The sequence below is a fragment of the Neltuma alba genome, unplaced genomic scaffold (assembly GCF_004799145.2).
Source record: "Neltuma alba isolate B1F8T4 unplaced genomic scaffold, ASM479914v2 tig00001401_pilon, whole genome shotgun sequence".
NCBI classification, from domain to species: domain Eukaryota; kingdom Viridiplantae; phylum Streptophyta; class Magnoliopsida; order Fabales; family Fabaceae; genus Neltuma; species Neltuma alba.
This window is the reverse complement of record NW_021632447.1, coordinates 53,388-77,224: the sequence shown is the minus strand read 5'-3', so window position 1 is coordinate 77,224 and position 23,837 is coordinate 53,388. Positions and strand designations below refer to the sequence as shown.

The window sequence follows — 23,837 nt, the reverse complement described above, 5'->3', positions numbered from 1 at the left end:
ACATTATCCGTATGGTTAGGCCAGATTTGATTGAGAAAATGCCAAACTTGGAAATTGTGTAGCCTAATGTACCTTAACAGAGTAATTTGTGAATATACATACACTGCACATGTAATTTGCTGATTTCCTATATTTATTCTGGAGTTGTTAAACTGTGATGGTGGTGCTGTTCTCAGGAGAGACTGTAGGGTGTATGTCCTAATATGGCTCAGCAGATGGTGTCACACCTTACTTATATAATACCTTAGCATTCATTTAGAACCATTCCAGACCACTTTGGATGGTCTTAAGCTTAAAAATTTCAATTTGGACGTTAATTTTCGGAAAATTACTGTTCACTGTCCAGTTTTCAGATTACAGGTCCAACTTTGAAAAATCATAACTAATTCTAGAAATATCGTATGGAGGTGTTCCAAAATTCTACGGAAAGCTCTTTCAATGCTCTTTAAGGGAAAAATATTTAACTGATCTCATCCTCACTGAAAACGTACAGTTTATTGGATTAAAATTACTATTCATTTGGTAAAATCTGGACTTTCCAGATTCTGCACCTTAACTTCAAAAATTCATATCTCATTGTATACACACCCAAATGATGTGATTTACCACTCATTTTAAAGCTTGGGATATGCATTATAAGTGTACCAAATTCCGTAGCTTAACTCATTCATATGATAGGTCAAACTGAAGCTTGAAATTAACTGCTTCAGGACCTACGTTTTATCCCTTAATATCTCTTTATTTTAATTCTTTTTATTTCTTTGGCATACCTAACATGGCCTTAATCTTTCTCATTCATACTCATATACTTTCATTCATGCCATAAACATCCTAAGCATATACATTGAATTGATGGCATTCATAACATAACTTACAATATAGGAGAATTATACATTGAATAATAACATCAATCATTAGCATTAATAATTCTCCACTTCTTCTCCTTGCTTCTCATGCCCTTAGTGCCCATCATTGATTTGACCTAAATGGTTGGTTAGGGAGGGGGTGAGATTCGGGGAATCTCAGTAGCAAACACTACCACATACATGCACAAGATGGATGCTAGTGTATGGTATGTAGTTTTTCATAAATTTAAGTTAACTAGTGACATGCCATCATGCTTTATGCTTGGTATAAAAATGCATGGCCATGGGAACATATTAAAAACAGCATTTCCAGCAATAATCATCATGTCACAACATCATTCAAACAACAAATACAAACCAACACATAAGCATACCATGTCAAGCACATAAAGGGTAAGTTCACTACCTTGCACTTCAAGCTTTCCTCTTACTTTTCCTTTGACTCCCTTGACTTTCCAATCATGTGGGCATTTGGTCAACATCACTAAACATCCTCTTGGATGTTTCAAAGGTCCTAAACATAACCATAATGATGACACAATCCATTAGGACCATTAGATTACATAAAGTTCAAGACTAGCTTTCTTGAACCTCAACCCCTTTCTCTTAGTCTTAGGGTTTTCTTTCTAGCTTTTCTAATATAAATCTTATCATTTTACATCCTTATGATCTATTTCCTATCAATTAGGACCACTTTAGATGGCTTTAGATTCAAGAATATCAAATCTGGAAATTTTGGTTCGCGGGTACTGTTCATGCAGAATCTCCAGAATTTTTGCTCAAATTTGAAAATTCATAATTAAATCTAGAAAACTCCAAATTGAGTGATTCAAGTCTCACTGAAAGCTAATTAAGTTAAATTTAACATAAAAATAGTTTCAGGAACCAATTCTACTCAGAACAGTACCAGAATTGTACGGAACTCGACAATCTCCCAAAAGTTCAACACTGTTTCCAGATTTCAAACCTTAACTTTGAAAAATCACCATAAATCGTACACATATCCAAATAAAGTGTTCTACCCATGTATTTAAAGCTCATAGAGTTTACTTTAAGCATGCCAAATTTCAGAACCAGATATGAGCAGTAACTAATTCGAAAAAGCCATCAAATCAGCACGTAATTCTTCCAAGTTTCACATAGATCCACTTGGATCTACCATACTTTGAGGTGTTCTAGCAAGATCTAACAACCGAACTCCCTTCCCTACTCATCAACCATTTCGACCAGCCATCAAAAGGGAGAGAAGACATATTTTCAACCATAAAAGAGAAAGAAACCAAGGCAAGAACACATCTAGAGCCAAGAACTCACCTTGAACCTTGATTGTATGACCAAAGTTGATGCCTTTCTCTTGGTTTTCCCTCAAAACTCTCTCTTTTTCCCTCTCTTCATGCCTTGCACGAAATTCCCATCTGATTTAGGGAAGAGATGAGCTCATTAATGTGTACAAAATATCCCACCAACCATCATTAATGTTATGCCAAGTGTCATTAGCCTACTTAATCTTAATCCTCTCTCTTAATTAACTTAAATCATAATGTAATTAAATTCCAAAGTCAAGATCCTCTCCATTGGTAGCTTGACACTTGGAAAGCTTTAATTACCATCCATTAAAGGCTTGACAAGTGGCGACTTGTGGCCCAAGTAAAGTGCAAGACTATGATTAATACTTTATCGGTGCACTTTTACTCCGGGTTTAACTTCTTTTCTCTAATTACAGTGCTCTGGCCTCTGTAATTATTTTCTGTCAGATCCATAAATTCTCTTTAATTTTAGAGAGTATCTATGAATTTTCTTAGCCCATAACACTTTCTTTAAGCCTTGCATAAAATTCATTTACTAAAATATCCTTTTATCGGCAGAACCGGCTCTTTAATTTCTTAAAGCCACTCTACTGGCAGGACTAATTTTATAAATTAGTACAACCTTTCAACCCTTTAACCTAATTTTTGTATACACTTTTGAGGTCTCTTGCTATTTCAAATAATTACCTCACATGGTATACTTTTTACCGGTAATAACCTCATAAATTCTGTTGAAGCTGCTTCAGGGGCATTTTCATCTTTTCTCTTCATAGAAGAGCCTTAGAATATTATTTCCCATTTTCTAGGATTTTCTTGGAATTCTCTGCGTACTCTTCTATTTTTACCCCTGTTGGTCATAACTTTCTGAATTTACAGTTTAGTCCCTTCTTGGACTTAGCTTCATATAATCTTCTCTTTGAGGCTTCTAGCTTAACCTTTGGCCTGTATCTAGTCTCTTTTCTCTTTTTGGGCCTTCGAGACTTTACTGGAGCCTCTAACCTTAATTATACTCGAGCCCTTGAAAACTTTTACTTTGCAGTTTAGTCCCTGAAACTGCTTTACCTTCCTTTTTCATCTTTGGGACTTCTGCTCACAGAGATCTGGTAACCTATTTAATTTAGGCTATTTCTGGAACTTCTAGGCCTAAAAGTCTAGATGTTACAGATGGGAACCCAATGTTCTACTAGAATACATCGAGGTGATGTCGTTTGCTTAATTGTTGTAACTGGTGAGGGGGCAAAGTGAGACCAACTTTCTGTTGAATCTATTTTGCAGGGAGAAGTGGCAGTTTTTCAGCATGATCTGATGTGGTAGCTGGTGAACCATGATAAAAATGAATACCGTGAGGATGTGCTAAATCTTTTTCCATATCCACAGAAGGGGCAAACGTCTAAAAGAAAGAGAAAGTCCCTATAGAGAAAGAATTTGGGCCATGAAGGACATTCACTGTAGATAATCTTACTACATTATTGTTATATGTAGTGAACTTGTTGCCTGCCCTTAACTACTACCCTGTTATGACAATTATGTAATGGTAAGATGACATTTTTATTGACATAATTTAAAGTATGTGTTCAAGTGATACTATTTCTACTTTTCTTTAATGTATGACAACATCTGTATGCCAAATAACAACTCCGGTTAAGCAATACATGAAGTTCCCTTTTTTTGTTTAATGAAATGACACTATTTCCACTTTCATTTAACATCTGACAATATCTGCATGCCAAATAACAACTCCAGTTAAGCGATACATGAACTTCATCTTTTTCTAATGAAGTGAAACTGTTTCCACTATTGTTTTAACGAATGACAACTTCAGTTTGCCAAATAACAACTTCAGAAGTGGAATTGGTGAAGTTCATTTTTTCCTGTTAAAATGACAATATTTCCACTTTTATTTATCTAGTGACAACTTCAATTTGCCAAATAACAACTTCGGAAGTGGAATTGGTGAAGTTCATTTTTTCCCCATTAAATTGACAATATTTCCACTTTTGTTTACCTATGACAAATTCAGTTTGCCAAATAACAATTTCTGAATTGGAATTGGTTAAGTTCATTTTTTCCCATTAAAATGACAATATTTCCACTTTTGTTTACCCAGTGATAACTTTAGTTTGCCAAATAACAACTTTGGAAGTGGAATTGGTGAAGTTCATTTTTCCCGTTAAAATGACAATATTTCTACTTTTGTTTACCCATGACAACTTCACTTTTTCAAATAACAACTTCGAAAGTGGAATTGGTGAAACTCATTTTTTTTCCTGTTAAAATGCCAATATTTCCACTTTTCTTTACTCAATGACAACTTCAATTTGCCAAATAACAACTTCGGAATTGGAATTAGTAAAGTTCATTTTTTCCCATTAAAATGACAATATTTCCACTTTTGTTTACCCAGTGACAACTTCAGTTTGCCAAATAACAACTTCCAAATTGGAGTTAGTTAAGTTCATTTTTTCCCATTAAAATGACAATATTTCCACTTTTGTTTACCTAGTAATAACTTCAGTTTGCCAAATAACAACTTTGGAAGTAGAATTGGTGAAGTTCATTTTTTCCTATTAAAATGACAATATTTCCACTTTTGTTTACCCAGTGACAACTTCAGTTTGCCAAATAACAACTTCAGAAGTGGAATTGGTGAAGTTCATTTTTTCCTGTTAAAATGACAATATTTCCACTTTTGTTTCCCAGTGATAACTTCAATTTGCCAAATAACAACTTCTGAAGTGGAATTGGTGAAGTTCATTTTTCCTGTTAAAATGACAATATTTCCACTTTTGTTTACCCAGTGACAACTTCAGTTTTCCAAATAACAAGTTTGGTTAACTAATTGGCAACATCAGTATGCCAAATAACTACAATGCACAGGAGGTTTGGCAGCAACCTGAATTTGCTGACATAACAAATAAGCAGTCTGCATTTACAATACGACCAAGGGAATTAATAGCAATACTAAGTCAATTAACCACAATGCATAGGTGGTTTGATGACAACTTGAATTTGCTGACATAACAAGTAAGTAGTCTGCATTTACAATACAAGCAAGGGAATTTATAACAATACTATGCCAAGTAACCAAAAACCACAGGTTGTTTGACAACAACCTGATTTCGCTGACACAAGAGTAACCAGTCTGCATTTACAATATAACCAAAGGAATTTACAGCAATACAATGTCGTTTAACAAAAAGTCAGAGGTCTGTTAACAGAAACCAGATTTTGCAGTAGTCAATAACAAAAGGACATTAACAATGTCTATAGACTTCATGTTCCCTTGTCACAAAACATATGTTGATGCAAAAAAAAACTATGTAGCTTTGCAAAGCTAGCAACACCCTTCTCCCAAAAGAATTAAGAAGGGTGGAGCGTATATATACCAAAAAATTAGTTGTCTCTTGTAGAAATTAACTTCAAGATAGGTTGGGATTTTTGCAAGTCCTCCTTGTATGTCCAGGTTGGTGACATCTGGTGCAATGGTAGACTTTTTTGTTCTGGAATTGTGATTTCTGCCGTTTAGTCCTTGGTCTTCCAAGAGGCCTACTTGTGTTTGGTGGTAAAAGTAGGGTTTGTTTAGCAAGATTCGCAAACATATACTTATTTGGGTTTGGCATATCGATTATTACCACTGGAACCAAGCTCCTTCCATATATTTTCTCTTATGCTGAAATTTTGTAACAGTCTTCAACGTATTCATATACATTTCCCCCCATAGTCTTAATGGTTGCACAAGCATGGCAACATGGAATTCTTGACATTTGCCAACCAAGACAACTACATTGATGTAGACCAAGGTCTACTCTTTGATCTCTACAAGATGTATGTACACACAGTCTTCTGCCTCCATAATTGTCATAGCTCATATACCTACTAAAATACACGTTCTCTAGAACCTTTGCCTCGGTTTTTGACCCAACACAATTCCTCCACTTAGTCATTAACGTATATGATGCATACATCTTCCTTACTACTTTCTCCCAATGCTCATGGATCATTTGGGCCACATTATGCTTTCTCTCCTTCACTGTCCAAGCATTGAAAGACTCAGCTATATTGGTTGTTATATAATCCCATCTTTTAAATAGAAACTTGCTCATCGCCTACCTATCCACATCACCTTCATTAATAACCTAATCATGTAACTCAAGAGACATATTTCTCAGCTCTGCCATTGCATTATCAAAGTCACTGTCAGCCCTTGCATAAGTGATTTAGCCCAATTATTCTATGTTATTTCATATCATTTTAAGGGTATTTATCATAGATTTTGGCTCCTTTTGATGATAATTGTGCTTAATTTAGATTAAGAGTCCTTGCTTTGAGTTAGTGTCTTTTTGAGGTTAAGATTGTCATAATTGGTTATTAATTGTATTCAGTTGATTTCTAGGACAATTGATGCTTCAAATTGTTGCTTTTTATTGTAGGACAATTGAGAATTGGAGCCAAGATCAAAGACCAAAGGATAACACAATACAAGATCAGAGTATTAGCACTAATAGAGTTCGTCGCGGCGAAGATTCTCTTCGCCGCGGCGCCAAATTGAAATCTCACCAGTAATCTCTCGGGTAGAGTTCGCCGCGGCCAACTTACAGCTTCGCCACGGCGAAATCACAAGATTAGGCGGAGCTCCTCTCGGGCATGCTTCGCCGTGGCGAACTCTTCGTATCAGCAACGCCAGATCCGGATCAGAACGCAAAAATGGAGCTTCTAATCATATGATCCGACCCAAATGGACCCCTAAAACCCTTAGAAACCCTATTTTCGACCATACACTCCATTCCATCTCCTACAACACCTCTATTCTCCTATCCTCTTGCCTCTCCACCTCCATCTTCTTCCCCATCCATTTCCTTCATCTTTCATTCACTCCATCTCAATTCCTTCCACTCCCAGCTACCATAGCCGACGGATTCACTTCAGTTGGAGCTTTTCTTGAAGCTATGGAGAGCTAGGGTTTATCAACTCTTGAAGAATGGTGGTGTGGCTTGAGTTCCTAAGCTTCAAAGGGGAGTTTAGTTTCAGTTTGCAATTTTTAGCTATGATTTATGGCTTTCTAGGTCTAGGAGTTATAATTTCTTAGTTAGGAACTTGGGACTGATACTGTAATTATTGGTTAATGATTACATTTGTAATTTGGATTGATTGATGTTGAACTTTGTGCTTAAATATATGTAGTTGCATATATGCTTATTGTAACTCTCATGATTCTCTCTTATCTTGCCTAGTTGTGTTTGGGTATTGAGTTGATTGTGTGTTTCATTAAGCCATTTGCATGATCATTCCAATTTACACATTAGGGAAGCTAAACAAAGTTTACATTAATGAGTTCATTAATGTAAGCTTTGGACTCATTGAGTTAATGAAGTTCTTATTAAGAAAACCTAATGGATTTGTGAAACTCCCAATATTTAAGTGAACTATGATTGCCATCAAAACCATTTTCAAGAGATTTCCTATCAATCATTTCCATTACATCATTATTATCTTAAAACACCAAAAATATAGTATCTTAGGTTTGTTTTCATTGCATTCAGTTTTGGATCAATTCATTTAAATCTTAAAAACCCAAAACCCCATTTCATTGCATTGCATGGCATTTAGTCTAACTCAGGTAATTAATAAAGGCTCCCAAAAGTGAAACGACCTGAGTTTGCACTATACTGCATAGCTTGGATTTATTTTTGATTGAGAACCCCAAGGCGAACGATAACTAAGGCTCTCTTTCAAATGAATCCTTCGCCACGGCGAAGCATGCCCGAGAGGAGCTCCGTCTAATCTTGTGATTTCGCCACGGTGAAGCTGTAAGTTGGCCGCGGCGAACTCTGCCCGAGAGATTACTGGTGAGATTTCAATTTGACGCCGCGGCGAAGAGAATCTTCGCCGCGACGAACTCTATTAGTGCTGATACTCTGATCTTGTGTTGTGTTATCCTTTGGTCTTTGATCTTGGCTCCAATTCTCAATTGTCCTACAATAAAAAGCAACAATTTGAAGCATCAATTGTCCTAGAAATCAACTGAATACAATTAATAACCAATTATGACAATCTTAACCTCAAAAAGACACTAACTCAAAGCAAGGACTCTTAATCTAAATTAAGCACAATTATCATCAAAAGGAGCCAAAATCTATGATAAATACCCTTAAAATGATATGAAATAACATAGAATAATTGGGCTAAATCAATAAGCTACTCTATCAAGAACCTTTAATGCATCGTCTTTTAACCATTGGCTTATCCTTTTACCTCTGTTTACTTTCACTCTGAAGTTTTCCTTCACATGCCTTTAATAATACGCATGTCTTTTAGCCCCAAATATTGCTTGGACAGCTCCTATTATGGAATTGTGTCGGTCCGACACAATCATCACCTGTATTGAACTAACAATTTCTTTAATTTTGAACAAAAACTAAGTCCAGTCATCAAGATTCTCTAATTTCACCACTGCTATTGCAAAAGGCAACAAGTCATTATCTACATCATATCCCGACGCTGAGAGTAGTGTCCCCTTATATGGACCACTTAAATGAGTTTCATCAACATATAATATAGCCCTTGCACCACTCAAAAAACCCTCAACACATGAACCATATGCAATGAAAACCCGCTCAAATGTATTACCAACTGTAGCCCATTCAACAACTGTTTTATCATCAGTTTTCTTTAATCTTTGGCATATCCATGGCATGAACAAATAAGATTATTTCGGTTTTCCATGTATGTGTTCCATGGCCTTTTCTTTTGCTCTGTAAGCCTGAGCATATGTTAGCCTCACACCATACTCCCTTTCCAGTGTCTTCTTATTTCAGTAGGACGCTTTTCGGTATGGTTCCTAATCTCCTCAAGTATTATTGATGATGTCAACGTAGCATTGCCAGCATAAGTGACATCTAGATTATCTTGTGCTGAATGAATGTGTTCATTAACGAATGTGGTCACATGTAATAAAAGAGTATCCCTCCCAACAACATTTGCACAAATCTTCTATGGATACCCTTCCACTTTACACCTCACATTCATCTTCTCCCTACTGTTTCTCATATATTGTTGCAAACTTCTGTGCAATACTAAACTAGTACACAGCCTCCCTAAAAGCTTGGGCATGTGGAATATATTGCCCTACTCCTGCAAAAACTCCAACCTATTTCATGCAATTCAAATTACCCCTCAATGTCCTTTCACTCCCTGAACCATCACAGAAGTTTGTTTAACTTAAAACCCCTCCTTCATATGTTAGGCATTCAACACCAAAGTCAACACTGAGTGGTTCATAGTTATTACTAAGGTTTACCACACCTTTAGTTGTTTTTTTTGACAACCCAAACAAATTCTCACCCCTACATCCATAATAACAACATTCGAATAAAAATTAGCAACAATATATTAGGAAATAACAACTTCCTACTGCAACAGACTTAAGCATAATAACAACATTTTTATGCCTGATAGCAATAATTCATTACCAAATAACAACTTTTCTACTATAGCAAAGTTAGCATAATAACAAGATTTGTATGGGAAATATCAACAATTCATTACAAAATAACAAACTACTGCAACAGACTAAGCAATATAACAACATTTGCATGGAAATTAGCAACAACTCAATACCAAATTACAACTTCGAACTGCAACTTCATTACCTTAATAACAAGATTTATATACAAATTAACAACAATTCATTACCAAATAACAACTTTATACTGCTACGCAATACACATAATAACAATATTTCTTTAGGTATTAACAATAATCCATTACTGAATAATAACTGTCAACTGTAAACTTTAACCACTTACATTTCTCTATCATTCATTGCTCCAGCTTCCTTTTGGTTCCCTTTCACTGCTACATACAAATGACCACTGCTATCATTATATCTAAACATATTGCAAATATCACCTTCATGATAAAGATCAATCAGTGTGCTCTCAGCAAACTTAACCGTGTACTTAATTTCACACCCTTTAGCATCATTGTGTACCCATTGTGATATTGTCCCCCTTAATTCCTCCAGTGTTATCCCTTCTTTTATGCTGCTTGCTCTCACACTCCCTCCAGCGTATTTAACTTTACCTTCACTGTTTCTTTCAAAATACCCACCAATATGGAAAAAACAAAACAATTCCTTCCAATACCTTGACCCATTGTTACAGTTCATTTTGTCATGCTAATCTGAAACAACAATTTACATATAAAAAATATATTAGCTTCAGTATACTTTTATTCAATCAAACGAATCATTTGCATTTAGAAATCAAGACCAACTGCCTCTTCTCTTTCCCACTTGACATTAGGGTTTTACAAGTTTGACATTCTAAATGACAAGATCTTCACTCCCCTCCCCCCACTGCACCACCTTAAACTTCACACTCAAAGTAACAATCATTACCTCCTTCCATTTCCCCTCCCCCACTCTCCCATTCGTGATATTACTAACACATATCAGTGGTAACTTGCGTCATGAAAATCATAGGTCAACAATCTGACTACAAATGCTTATATTTTGAAGCTCAACCCAACCGAAACCTCCTCAAACAATATTATTCCATGATCAACTCCACCGCTCACTCCCCCCATACCTATCACCCAACGACCCACAGTGCCACTCACCACATTCAAGAACAACATGACATTCCTTGGCCTTAGAGGGTAGAGAGGAAGAAGAGTTTACTTAGAAATATTGGAAACATTACTTACTTGATTATCAACCTTGTGCACCACCAAGCTCGCCACGATCACGTTGTTTGTCTCAGCCATCACTAATGAAGCTGATTTACTGAGGGGCAATTTCGTCTTTTCACCAACATTTGCTATTTGCAATTTGAGACTGGGTCCCTCATGATAATTTGGCTTATTTAGGTGACCATATTGTAATTTTGCTAATTTAAGGGTCTTTATTTGTCATTTTTCCTTTTCTTAATATGCTTGATACACACAGAAAGTATCGTACATTATATGGATCAAATAAGTATTATTGAAGGTTTTGTACTTTAATTTAGAAATTATTTTATGAAATGTTAAGTGTAGTTAAACGAAAAGTCAATTGTTTTTAATAAAGGATATATTTAAAAAGCTTGAATTAGTTATTTCAAGTAAAAAAAAAAGTTTGAAGTAGGAACATTGACATTCAAAACGTTGGCTTGTGATCGAAGTTCTCAATAGTGAGGGAATTTTTTAATTCATAAATTGAAGTATGGGCCGTGACCCATTAAAATATCATAACCAGGAAAAGGAACACATACAGTTGTACCCAATATGATGACTCAGTGCCTCTATAATTAACCACAACGTAAATTATATTACAAATAAAGACAGAAAATTTAATAAACAAACAAAACAGCATCTTCTTTATCACTTTCTTGGTCGTATTGTTTATATATTTAACGTGCAAGTTTATCTTTTGGGTCTTCCTAAATATTATTTAAAATTACTTGTGGGGCTCTTTTTTTTTTTTTGGCCCCCCTTCGGCAAACACTTGTGGCCTTGTGGGGCACTTTAAAAATACTCGGAATTTTGCTTTACAGGACTCCTCATGGGCAAAACTTTTAAATTTTAGGGACGCGTGAACCTAGAGATTAGGTTGTTTGAGATCATTTATTATAATGAACCAAATGTTTGATGAAAAGTTAAAGATATGATGACGACATAACCACAATTTAGTACATGAAAGACACTGATAAAATCACATTATTCAAACCCATTTTATTCGCTTGGTCAAATTAGTGAATAAATGAATTAGTCTTTTAGTGAGCCCAATTAAAGAGTTTTAGACGAGTCAATCAAATTGGATTTGATATTTTTTTTCGTATATTTTTAGTATAAAATAATAGAAGAAAAAAAAACATTTCTATCGTATCGTACATTGGTGGTTTTATATTCTATTTACTTGTGAATTAATATCTTTTTCATTCAATTATTACTTTTTTGCGTATATATGAATATATTTTGTATCTTTTAATTAAATTAGATTATTTTAATTATGATTGGCTGATTTTTATTTAATAATAGTTGGACTACCAATTCTTAACTTACTGTTTCAACCGATTCAATAATCAAACTAATATTAAGTAATGGGTAAATGAAGAAGAAAAGGGTTCCCCAATTTTTGAAAACAAAAACAAGTTTGGATTTTTAGTGCTAAAAACACATTACTGTTTTTTGAGAACGTCTAATTAAAAATAATATTCTAAAATTTGGCTTATATATTCAAGAACAGAATAGTAAAGCGTTTTGTCCATAAGACGACTAATAAAAGACCAAACCAAAAGAAAAACAGAGAGACTAGTAATGGCCCATTTGCTTCACTGAATAGTAGGGAATGTAATGAGTGAGAATATAATGTAACGTAATAATGATTATGTAAGTTTGTTTGGTATAATATTAGGAATGTGGTAATGAAATATAATTTTTTTATACTTACTTAATTAAGATAAAATTAAAAAGTCAAAAATATCCTTGTAAAAAAAAAGGCCTCCCTTTTGCATCTTGTATTTCTTCCTCATTGCAAATCCACAAATCAAAAATCATCACAAAAAAGTAAAAAAGCAAGGAGTAAGGAAGTGATTGGTCAAAAATGGATTTGATGGTAAATAGATCTCAAAGTTGAATGATTTTTGAGGCCTTTCGATCTTGGGGTTAAAGATATGTGGGTGTGCATAGAAGTTACGCCTAGAAGAAAAATAAGGAAAATAATGATACGATCCAAGTTTCGACTTGTCCCTTGTATTCAAAAAAAAAAAAACAAGAAGAAAAAGAAGAATAAAATGACGATGAGTGGGTGGAAAGCAAGAGAAGGAGGTTGGGGATGGGGTTCCATAGGGGCTGCGGTGCTGTCAAGGCCAAGAGTGGGGCAATTAGTAGTGTTGATGGAGGAGAAGGGTCCAAGTATTGTCCGATTGTTTTTAAGGGTAATAATGTATTTTTCTCCTCTTGTAATCCCCATTCATAAGATCTATCTATGTAATCCGGATGTAGGATTAAGGGAATCAGGATACCAAAATATAATCTTTTTTACATTACAAAGCCTAACCAAATAATTAAATCAGACTTTTATATTAGGATTACATGAAATCCAACCAAACAGGCCATAAGTAATTAGGATCTCAAAATTTTAGGATTTCAATAGTTTGTTAGAGTACAAAATATCAAAGTCCAATTTCGATCTTGGGGTTAAAGATATGTGGGTGTGCATAGAAGTTACGCCTAGAAGAAAATTAAGGAAAATAATGATACGATCCAAGTTTCGACTTGTCCCTTGTATTCAAAAAAAAAAAAACAAGAAGAAAAAGAAGAATAAAATGACGATGAGTGGGTGGAAAGCAAGAGAAGGAGGTTGGGGATGGGGTTCCATAGGGGCTGCGGTGCTGTCAAGGCCAAGAGTGGGGCAATTAGTAGTGTTGATGGAGGAGAAGGGTCCAAGTATTGTCCGATTGTTTTTAAGGGTAATAATGTATTTTTCTCCTCTTGTAATCCCCATTCATAAGATCTATCTATGTAATCCGGATGTAGGATTAAGGGAATCAGGATACCAAAATATAATCTTTTTTACATTACAAAGCCTAACCAAATAATTAAATCAGACTTTTATATTAGGATTACATGAAATCCAACCAAACAGGCCATAAGTAATTAGGATCTCAAAATTTTAGGATTTCAATAGTTTGTTAGAGTACAAAATATCAAAGTCCAATTTCGGTTCAATAAAATTTCATAATTTATTATTTTTTTGAATGAAGTGTGCTTCATTTTTAATACGAGATAAGTATGTGAAAAAAATTTTATCTCATAAAATATGTTTATAACGGATAATTGCTTATAATATTCTAAACGAGTTAGGAAAGTCCAGAAGAAGCGAAGAAAGAAAATTACAAAAGTTCATCTGCTTATAGGAATCAGCGGCCTTGATCGTGTGATCTGACAAATTGAATGCACGTTTAGTCGCAGAAAGTACGGAATAAAGGTTGATTACAATAACGTGTTTGTGGTTCAGTCTGGAGTTGAGTCATACATCGTCAAGTACGTAAATACAATCTGAGGCTGGCCATTTGGGGGTCCAGATCCTCTCAGCGTCTTATTTCTCAGCATCCCTCACAAGCCTAAAATCTTGACCGTCCAAATGATCTAAAGGCCCATTGTGTATCATCCATTCATCCTCAACCTATGACTTCTCTCTCCCCTTCCTACTCCCTCTCCCTCCCAACTAGCTGTTGTGGCCTGCCCTTCACGCTTCCCGCCTACCACTGCAATCGCCTCCTTCCTTGGTTCCTTCCCCTAGCATGCTTTCCATATCAAATATTTTTTTTAAAGAAAAATTAATATTAATGATTAAAGATTCATCAAAATCAAAATATCTGCAGTTTGATTGTGGTTGGGACCTGGGACATGTAACTTCTCTCTTCCAATTCGATTATGAGAATGACGTGAAAGATGAAGAATGGGATAGACAGAAGCGTTCGAATGCGAACGCATAGAGAGAATAGCTTCATGCACTTTTGGTTCATGGTTATTAAGCAACTCAAGCGTAAATTACAAATCTTAAACAAAACTTCACTCAACTCTCTCCCTTGGCCATTTAAAATGAAGATTTTAGAGGCAGATAAATAAAAGAAATGCTCAATGCTCATATTTATGGCTGGCACCAGAACAAAATGTGGCGATCAACGAGGCATTGGTGCAGAGTTCACTCTCCACCCAGTGAGTGAAGGTTTCACAACACCACCTGAGGGTCGGAACCCAACATTATGTCTTGAAACTTACGGTCCATTTGACACAAGGTCGAACACCTGCACCCATTTTGGCATATCAAACCTGAAATAGCCTACCTCCTTGCCTGACAGACTCGCGTCGCCTTCACACTCTCAAAACCCATCTCACACTTTGGCTGCCTCCGTCTCGGTCTTAACTTTCTTTCTTCGTTTTGCTTGCCTTCTTGCCCAAAAAAAATGGTTGTTAACCAGTAGTAGTCCAATACCAGTTCTTGGGAGTCGAAAGAGGAGAGAGAAGCAAAAGGTTGAAGATGGTTGACTATGAGCCTTTGGATTATTTGGACGGCAAGGATTTCAGGATTCTGAGGGATTCTGAGAAATAGGACGCTGAGAGGATCTGCTTCCGGCCATTTGAACATTGAACTCTCTGCGTAACCCAATTAACGCTCTCATATGTGTGACGTGTGCCATACGTCAACTACATCCCTCCACGTCACCGCAAAAAGGACTCTTAAGTTATGTTCTTATTTTTAATTTTAATACTGCAGTAATAACATTAAGGAAAGTGTCGGCAAAAACAATTGAGGAAAGCAATTTTTTATAATTCAAAATACAAAAAAATTTTGTTTTAAAACTATTAAAAATAATTTTTATGCTTTCAAACAACATACTTTAGGAAAAGTTGGAAAAATTCCCTTTCAAAGTCATACTTTTTTTTTCTGTATGAAAATTTATCAAATCATTCTCATCAATATAATTTTTAACTGCGGATTTTTTCCAATTTACATTTTACTTTCCTAATTCTAAAGTTTTTAATATTATCTTTATAATCGTTCATCATGCATATAAAAAGAATCTATAAAAAAAAAATTATATTACGCACAAAAAACTGTTTTATTTTTATAGGCTCGATGCAACACAAAAGAACCATAAAATTTTGACAAAACCCGAAAGGAAGAAGTGTGTAACAGTAGATTTACGTTATATATAGAGACACAAGCTAAGCGCCTAGTTCGTCATCACAAGAAGGGAAAATCCCAAACACAGACAAAACCAACAATGTCGTCTTCAACCTCATTACGCTTCTCAGTTCTCCTTCTCCCGTTACTTTTTCACTCTTCATCTTCTTCTTCTTCAGAACCCTCCCTTCAAGAAAGCTTCGCTCAGTGTCTCTCTCTGAACTCAGACAAATCCTTCCCTTTCTTCGCCTCCATCTACGCCCAATACAACTCCTCCTTCACCACTGTCCTCAATTCCTCCGCCCAAAACCTCCGTTACTTACTCCCTTCTGCTCCAAACCCGAACTCATCTTCACTCCCACCTCCGAATCCCACGTCCAAGCCTCCGTAATCTGCTCCAAGAAGCTCAACATTCACATCAGAATTCGAAGCGGAGGCCATGACTACGAAGGCATGTCTTACGTTTCAGAGATCGAGACGCCCTTCATAGTCATTGATCTCGGCAAGCTCCGTGGCATCAACGTCGATATCCAAGACAACTCTGCTTGGGTTCAGGCCGGCGCGACCATCGGCGAGGTGTATTACCGGATTTATGAGAAGAGCGCCGTGCACGGATTCCCGGCGGGTCTGTGTACGAGCTTAGGTGTCGGTGGGCATATTACTGGAGGGGCGTACGGTTCGATGATGCGGAAGTACGGTTTGGGAGCGGATAATGTTGAAGATGCGAAGATTGTGGATGCGAATGGAAGGATTCTAGACAGAAAAGCCATGGGAGAGGACCTGTTTTGGGCTATCAGAGGCGGAGGAGGAGGAAGCTTTGGGATACTTTTACGGTGGAAGATCAAGCTTGTTCCTGTTCCTCCGACTGTGACCGTTTTTACTATTACCAAAACTTTGGAGCAGGGAGCTACTTCACTTCTTCATAGATGGCAACAGGTAATGATGATGGGACTTTTGGTTCCTTAATTATTTTCAGTCGCATTATTTATCGTTTCTAAATGATGCATATAACATACTGTTTTTACTATACTAATTAATTTATTAAAATAGATTATAACTAGATGTTATGTGATGTAATTAGTGCATTTTATAAAAATGGAGAAAGAAGTGCAGTAGTGGTTCCATTTGGGAAGTAGAGCCTACAAGTTGGTGGAATGACTTTAGTGCTCATCACTCTAAAATTATCAAATTTAAATTGTTCAGATCTAATTTAATTTATTTTTTATTTTAATTTTTTAAAAATTATTTTAATAAGTATATAATCTAAAATAAAAACAATATCTTGATTATCATTTTTAAAAAATAAAATTTTCATTTAAAAATAATCTAGATGGCTAAGATCTAACAAGTTTTGGTCCTTTTCAAGAGTGATGAGCACCTAAGCTAAATCATAAATTTGGAGAGGTTTTAATGCTCATATTATAATTTGAATAATATCTGTGCATGCTTCATGCAATTATTATCAGTAATAGAGTTGGATTAAATATATAATTTATTCCCTCCAATTCCAAATATATATATGACCTAGTTGATGAATATGTCTTGATTTTAAATATAAGATTTTAATATTTTTTGTTTTTTTTATTAAATTTTTTTTTCCATATATTATCCTTTGCATAGTTTTTTTCATTGTTCTATATCATTTTTATTCATTTAGCGATCGCTCTTCATGTGAAAAACTTCACCTTTAAATTTAAATAGTTAAAGAAAGGGGTTGCATATAAAAAATAGAGGGAGGGGTATTTTAGGTGACGTCATACATATTTTTTACATAATAATTATCATTAACAAATTTAAACAAGATTTTTAAGTCTCATGTATACATTTAGAACCACAAAAAGTGAGAGTACTTTCTCTTTCGTCACGTCCCGTGTCTTTTCTACATTAACTTTATCACTCAACAATTTCCTTGCTCTTCTACTTTTATTAAAGAAAAGGTTTGAGGTGAGTAAGAAAATACAACTATAATACTATCTTTAATATAATAACTAGTTAACTAATTTGATAAAATTAAAAAAATTAGTTAAGGTAATTATTTATAATAAATAGGTGTTGTTTTTTCTAAAGTATCCTTACTAATTAAGTGTATTTGGTTAGGATTATCATTATTATAAGGACTATTCTAAAAAGAAATGAATAAATATAAAAGACAAAGTGAATTAACATCTTATATTTAGGTTCAAAATAAAACTCAAATGAATTCTTATATTAATAACGTGAAGTAGTATTATTACAGTGATTAAAGCTTTAATCTATTAATTTGTGACAGGTGGCGCCATTCATTGAAGAGAATTTGTTCATTAGAGTACTGATTCAACCAATTGGCAACAAAACTGCCGGCAGAACAATCTCAACGTCCTATAACGCGCTCTTTTTGGGAGATCCCAAAAGGCTCCTTCAAGTGATGAAGCAAAGCTTCCCTGAACTTGGCTTAACAATCAAAGACTGTTACGAAACAAGCTGGATCAAATCTGTGCTTTACATCGCCAGCTATCCAAGAGACACACCCCCGGAAATTCTGCTTCAAGGCAATTCATCGTTCAAGAACTACTTCAAAGCCAAATCTGATTTTGTTCGAGACCCAATTCCGAAATCTGGGCTTGAAGGCTTGTGGAAGAAGCTTCTAGAAGAAGAAAGTCCCTTGATGATCTGGAACCCCTATGGAGGAATGATGAGCAAGTTTGCAGAATCTGATAGCCCTTTCCCTCACAGAAACGGAACACTGTATAAAATTCAGTATGTTACGTTGTGGGAAAACAAAAATGAAGATGCCACACAACACATAGATTGGATGAGAGGGCTTTATGATTACATGGCAGCTTATGCGTCAAAATCGCCAAGAGAAGCATATGTGAATTATAGGGATCTTGACCTGGGCATGAATAAGAAGAAAGGTACAAGCTATAAAGAAGCTAGTGCATGGGGAAAGATGTATTTCAAGGGTAATTTTGACAAACTTCTGAAAATAAAGAGTGTGGTTGATCCAGAGAATGTTTTCAGGCATGAACAGAGTATTCCCCCACTGGCAATTTCCAAAAGAACTAAGAAGCACAAGAAAGTCAAGAAATGCAAGGAATGCGAGAATTCGGAATGAATACACGGTTGGTTAAGTTAACAAATAGGCGGTATAGACGAATAATGAAGGGTTTTATATTTTGTCACTTTGGATGGTCTTAATTATTGATGTGTTATAAAAACACTGATAACATATGTTTGAAGGGAAGATGTGTCGGTGAGGAAGCATGTGTGTGTTCCACTTTTATCTGTTGTGTGTATGTGTGTGTGAGAGAGAGATATATGATGTAAGCATTATATATTTTGCTTTCAAGGAACGAGCTAGTGCTGTAATTTTCTCAAGAAGTTAACAACATAATCAAATTTATTCAGCTCAATTCAACTTAATTTGTAATCTTTCATCCCCTTCCTTCCTATAGAACTATTTTACGAAAATCTAAAAATGATGGATTGACTTGGGAGAAAGAAAAATGAACACTGGATTCAAGAGAGAATGAAGAAATGCTGCACATAGATGTGGATTCATTAACTTGAAAATATTCATGTCATAAGATGTATTTTTCCACGAAAAAATTCTTAAAAAATCTTTATTGAAAATTTGTTTACTCAAAGGTATTTATAGACGCTTAAGTTTTTGAACAAGTGCAATTCATCTTTAGTTGTGTTCAATATATTGGAGATATATAGGTTGCATATAGAAAAGTCTTATTGAAGATTAATTACACCTTTTTTTTTTGAACTACGTACGACAAAATGATATATTAGAGAGAGAAAGTTCAAATATTACAAATAGTCAGATGGCCCATGCTAACAATCTTGTAAAAAGAAAAAAAAAGAAAAGAAAACTACTTTTAGTGATTACATCAATATGATAAGAAGAAAATTCCAAAATAAGTGATAATATTTCTTGCCAAGTGATTGAAGGAACATTAGGGGAGAGAGTTGGAAGGCGTAAGAAACACCTGTCAAAAAGTGGTTGTACAAAGGAGGCTTCAAATGAGGGGCCATGATATGAGAGTGATTGATCTAGTAAAGTGCAGCTCGAAGGCATTTTGAATTGAACTTAGTACCAACAACAGGTGTATTTCTCCAAAGAAATTATTTGATACATTGATTAGAATAACAAATTACTCCTGCGTAATAATGTCTTCTCTTCCTTTTGCATTTAAAGAAAATGACACCTCACTCATTATGATTAAGGATGAAATGGTCCTGATTAAGTCGGGTAGAACTGTGAGCTAGTTGAGCATTAGAGCAATTCTGGAAAGCAAATTCAAAGAAAAAGCTGAAGAACTTAAATTCTTGAATAGCAGAGACTGGAGAGATTTTCATCCCTTGATGAACAACTAGATTTCACTTCCCCAAAATAATGTTAAGAATGTACATGATTTCATGGGCAATATATGGGTTATTATCGTTGCAGAGTTGAATAAGTGTTTGCTTGACCCAAAAGATGAGATCATCAAATTTAGAAGTTAAGAGTTTAATCAATAGACCTCAAACCAAATGGCTTTAGTAAATGGACAAGTGATAAACAAATGCTCCAAAGTTTTTTCCACATCACATCGAAAAACACATAAACCAGAAACATTAATTCATATGATGGAATTTCAAGATGTCAAAAGATGGAAAAGCCTCATTTAGTAGTTTTTGTATAAACAAAAGCTGCTTATAGGGTAGTTGCATTTTCCAAAGAAGAGACTAGAAGTCATCCAAGTTTTGATTGAGGTTACTAGTGAATGCCTAAATTTGCCTAACTTCATCTTTAACTATATAATGACTAGAGGAATTGCTAGACCAAACAATAAGATCAGGGGAATTTAGAATAGATATTGGCAAGTTGAGAATTGAATGTGCTATATCTCTTGGGTAGAGTGATTTGACAAGGAAAATCCCGGGCAATTTGGCTCAAGGTAGAGGGGGCATGCACTAAGAGATCAACCACAAGTTTAATGTTAGTAACTCGAGTATGATCATGATGTATGGGCCACCAAAAATAGTGGTTTAAAGTAATGTTACATTAGTGTGTTCAGCTATTCCCTTCTATATCCTAGTGGAGTCATAAGGCCATTTTATAATTGAAGGGGTAGTGATATCAATATATTTTAACTTCAAGGTGGAGGCAAGCAAAGAAGATTCGTGAGTAGAGAGTATACGTAATACCTGCTTAGCTAATAGTGCCTAATTTACAATCTTTGCAAGTTGCAAGCCTAAACCTCCTTGGTTGACTGCTGAAAATAAGATGAATTTTCTTCTTGTGATTTGGGGTTCCCAAGAAAATGGTGCAAGAAGCATCTATCTTATCACAAGTAGTTTTACGCTAAAACAAGACAAGATATGTATGTTAACAAAGGCCAAGACAAATTTAATTAAGGTTAGCATAGATGCTTGTAAAAGAAGTTGGCTTTGCCAAGACAATATGGGAGCCTTGCTTCTAACTAGGTCAACCTAGGTACCAAGATATTTACCTAATCTTGAAGAGAAGTGAAGTCCTAGAAGTTTGGATAGATTTTGCTTTATGTGGTGTGGGACATTAGGGCTGAATACAATGAAGATTTACCCTTGTTACATTCATGTCCTAACCAAAGAGCATAGATGTTTAATATAAGCTTGGCTGAGAGAAAATTAGAAGCATTACTTTCTAGAAATAAAAAAGAATCAACTGCATAGAGAAGATGGGAAATAGGCTGAGCTACCTGATAGATTTTTATTACCTTCCAAAATCTAGAAGATTGGAGCTGGCTAATCATACAAGAAAGTACATTTGCCAAGAGAATATATGTGTAAGGGGACAAGGGGTCCCCTTGCCTAGTACCTTTATTTGGAATGATGACCGGAGTAAATTTCCCAATAAGAATGATCTTGATCTACTTGTTAGGGAAATTCATTATTTTCATTACCAATTCAATAAAATTCCATGATAGCTTATTAAAAGTGATTGAAAAATCAATTTTAATATAAGCTAATTTTTTTCCTATCAGAGTAAGACCTTAAATCTAACAAAGTAGATCAGTCGCTAAAAGTATATTATAAAAAATAATCATGTAAATGACATTATAAAGGCTTATTGGTTTGAAACCTTTGAATGACCGAGGTCTCTTAGATTTGGGAATGAGAATGATGTGTGTTTTGTTCATACTCTACAACAAAAATTCTTAGTCCTAGGTGTGTACCACCATTTTATTAACATTATTGTTAACTATACTCCAATAGGTTAACAGAGTAAGGAAGAAAGGAATTGTAATCAAGTGGTTTTGTGATAAAATTGGAAAGAACCCAACTTCTCCTTGTCATATCCTATTAATTATAACATGAAAAATGAGAAACTTAGGATAGACCAATGGCCAAGTAGTATAGTAGAACAATTTTTGAAGGAAAATCTAAAGAAGGACAGGACTGTCATTTTGAAAAGTTTTGATCAAGGAAGGGCAAAATTAAAAATTATACCTAAAATTCTTGAAAATTCTCAAAAATTAGTGAAAAATAGAATAAAGAGTCTACAATAGTATTTGAGGTATGAAAGATGAAAAAAGCATGAAAATAATTTATTTTAGATTTTTCTCTGATTTTAGGGAATTTTGGTTAATTAGGAAAAATTAGACAAAATGAATTATTTAAAATATGTAAAGGCCTCAATAATTGATGAGCCTTGTCACTAGACTATTAAATAAAACTAAGCTAAATGTGTCACCTCATTTATTACCCTATTATACAATGATTGGAACCCTTTAGGATCATTATATGAGCCTTAAATATGATAAAATGCTCAAAAATGTGAAACTTTTCAAAATTTTAGTCCAAGTTGCGATTTGGTACTTCCAGGTTGTAACTTGAGGTCACAGAGGCCATTTTTGCTTCCAGGTCACAACTCAAATTCCCAGGTTGCGACCTGGGGTCAGAGAGAGACCTTTGGTACTATTCATCATTCATAGAAACTTTTGCTAGTTTTGAAAATTCATAACTAAATGTAAAAAAATTGAAATGAAGCAGTTCTAATTTCTATTTGAAGCTTGTCATGTATACTATAAGAGAAAAATATTCATTGGCCTCAGATCATCACGAAAAAGAGCCAAAAAATAGAAACTGGAACCATCTCATGTCGATTTTTCCAATCTTCCCGTATTTTAGCCCAACTTTTGGAAGGGCATATCTCTTAACACAAAACTCCAAATTTGGTGATTTAAAACTTGTTTTAAAGCTCAGGATGTGTGCCATACCAAATTTTATGGGTAGAATCAATCATTTGCCATACTTCCACTTTGTCACTGTTTCATTGCTTAATTAGAGATAGTTTATCCCCTAACTTGTATTAATAAATCATAATTAACTCTTTCCTGGCACAATACCTTTCCATTCATGCATTAGCTATTCCCATACAGCATCATAGTCAATTGCATATGCCATCATCATAAGTATCTTTTTTTTTATACCAAAAATCATCATAATTATCATCACACAACCTTTATGGCACATGTATAACATATATTGTCGTATAAATTATACAATATAATACCATAAATTTCTTCAATTCTTTTCCTCTTTCCTTGCTTTCACTTCATGTATCCTTTACTTAATCATTATCACCTATTATGATTAGTTAATGAAGAGTAAGATTCAGAAGAATTTCAGTAGTAAACATTACCATTTATGCATGCAAGATGGATGTAAGTGTATGACATGCTTACTTAATCTAACTCATACTTACGTATAACACATTCTTATGCTCAATGTCTTATATTAACATGCATGGCCATGAAAAACATCAAAGAAACAGCGCATCATACTAGCATTAACATCTCATAATATCATCAAATCACTTAATGCACATCAACACACAAACATGCACATCAAGCACACAAGAAATGTAAGTTCACTACCTTGTAATCTTTAAGTTTTCTTCTTGCTCCCTTTTGCTTCCAACATTAAAGTTGCTTACTCAGCCTTTACCATTTCTTTTTCTTGATGTCTTGTGGCCTT

The 23,837-nt window shown here is 34.8% G+C and overlaps 1 pseudogene; it reads left to right on the top strand.

The window, feature by feature from the left end:
- The first annotated feature begins 15,792 nt into the window (after positions 1-15,792).
- On the top strand, positions 15,793-19,237 carry LOC114756618 (berberine bridge enzyme-like 13; annotated as a pseudogene).
- The last annotated feature ends 4,600 nt before the right edge of the window (positions 19,238-23,837 follow it).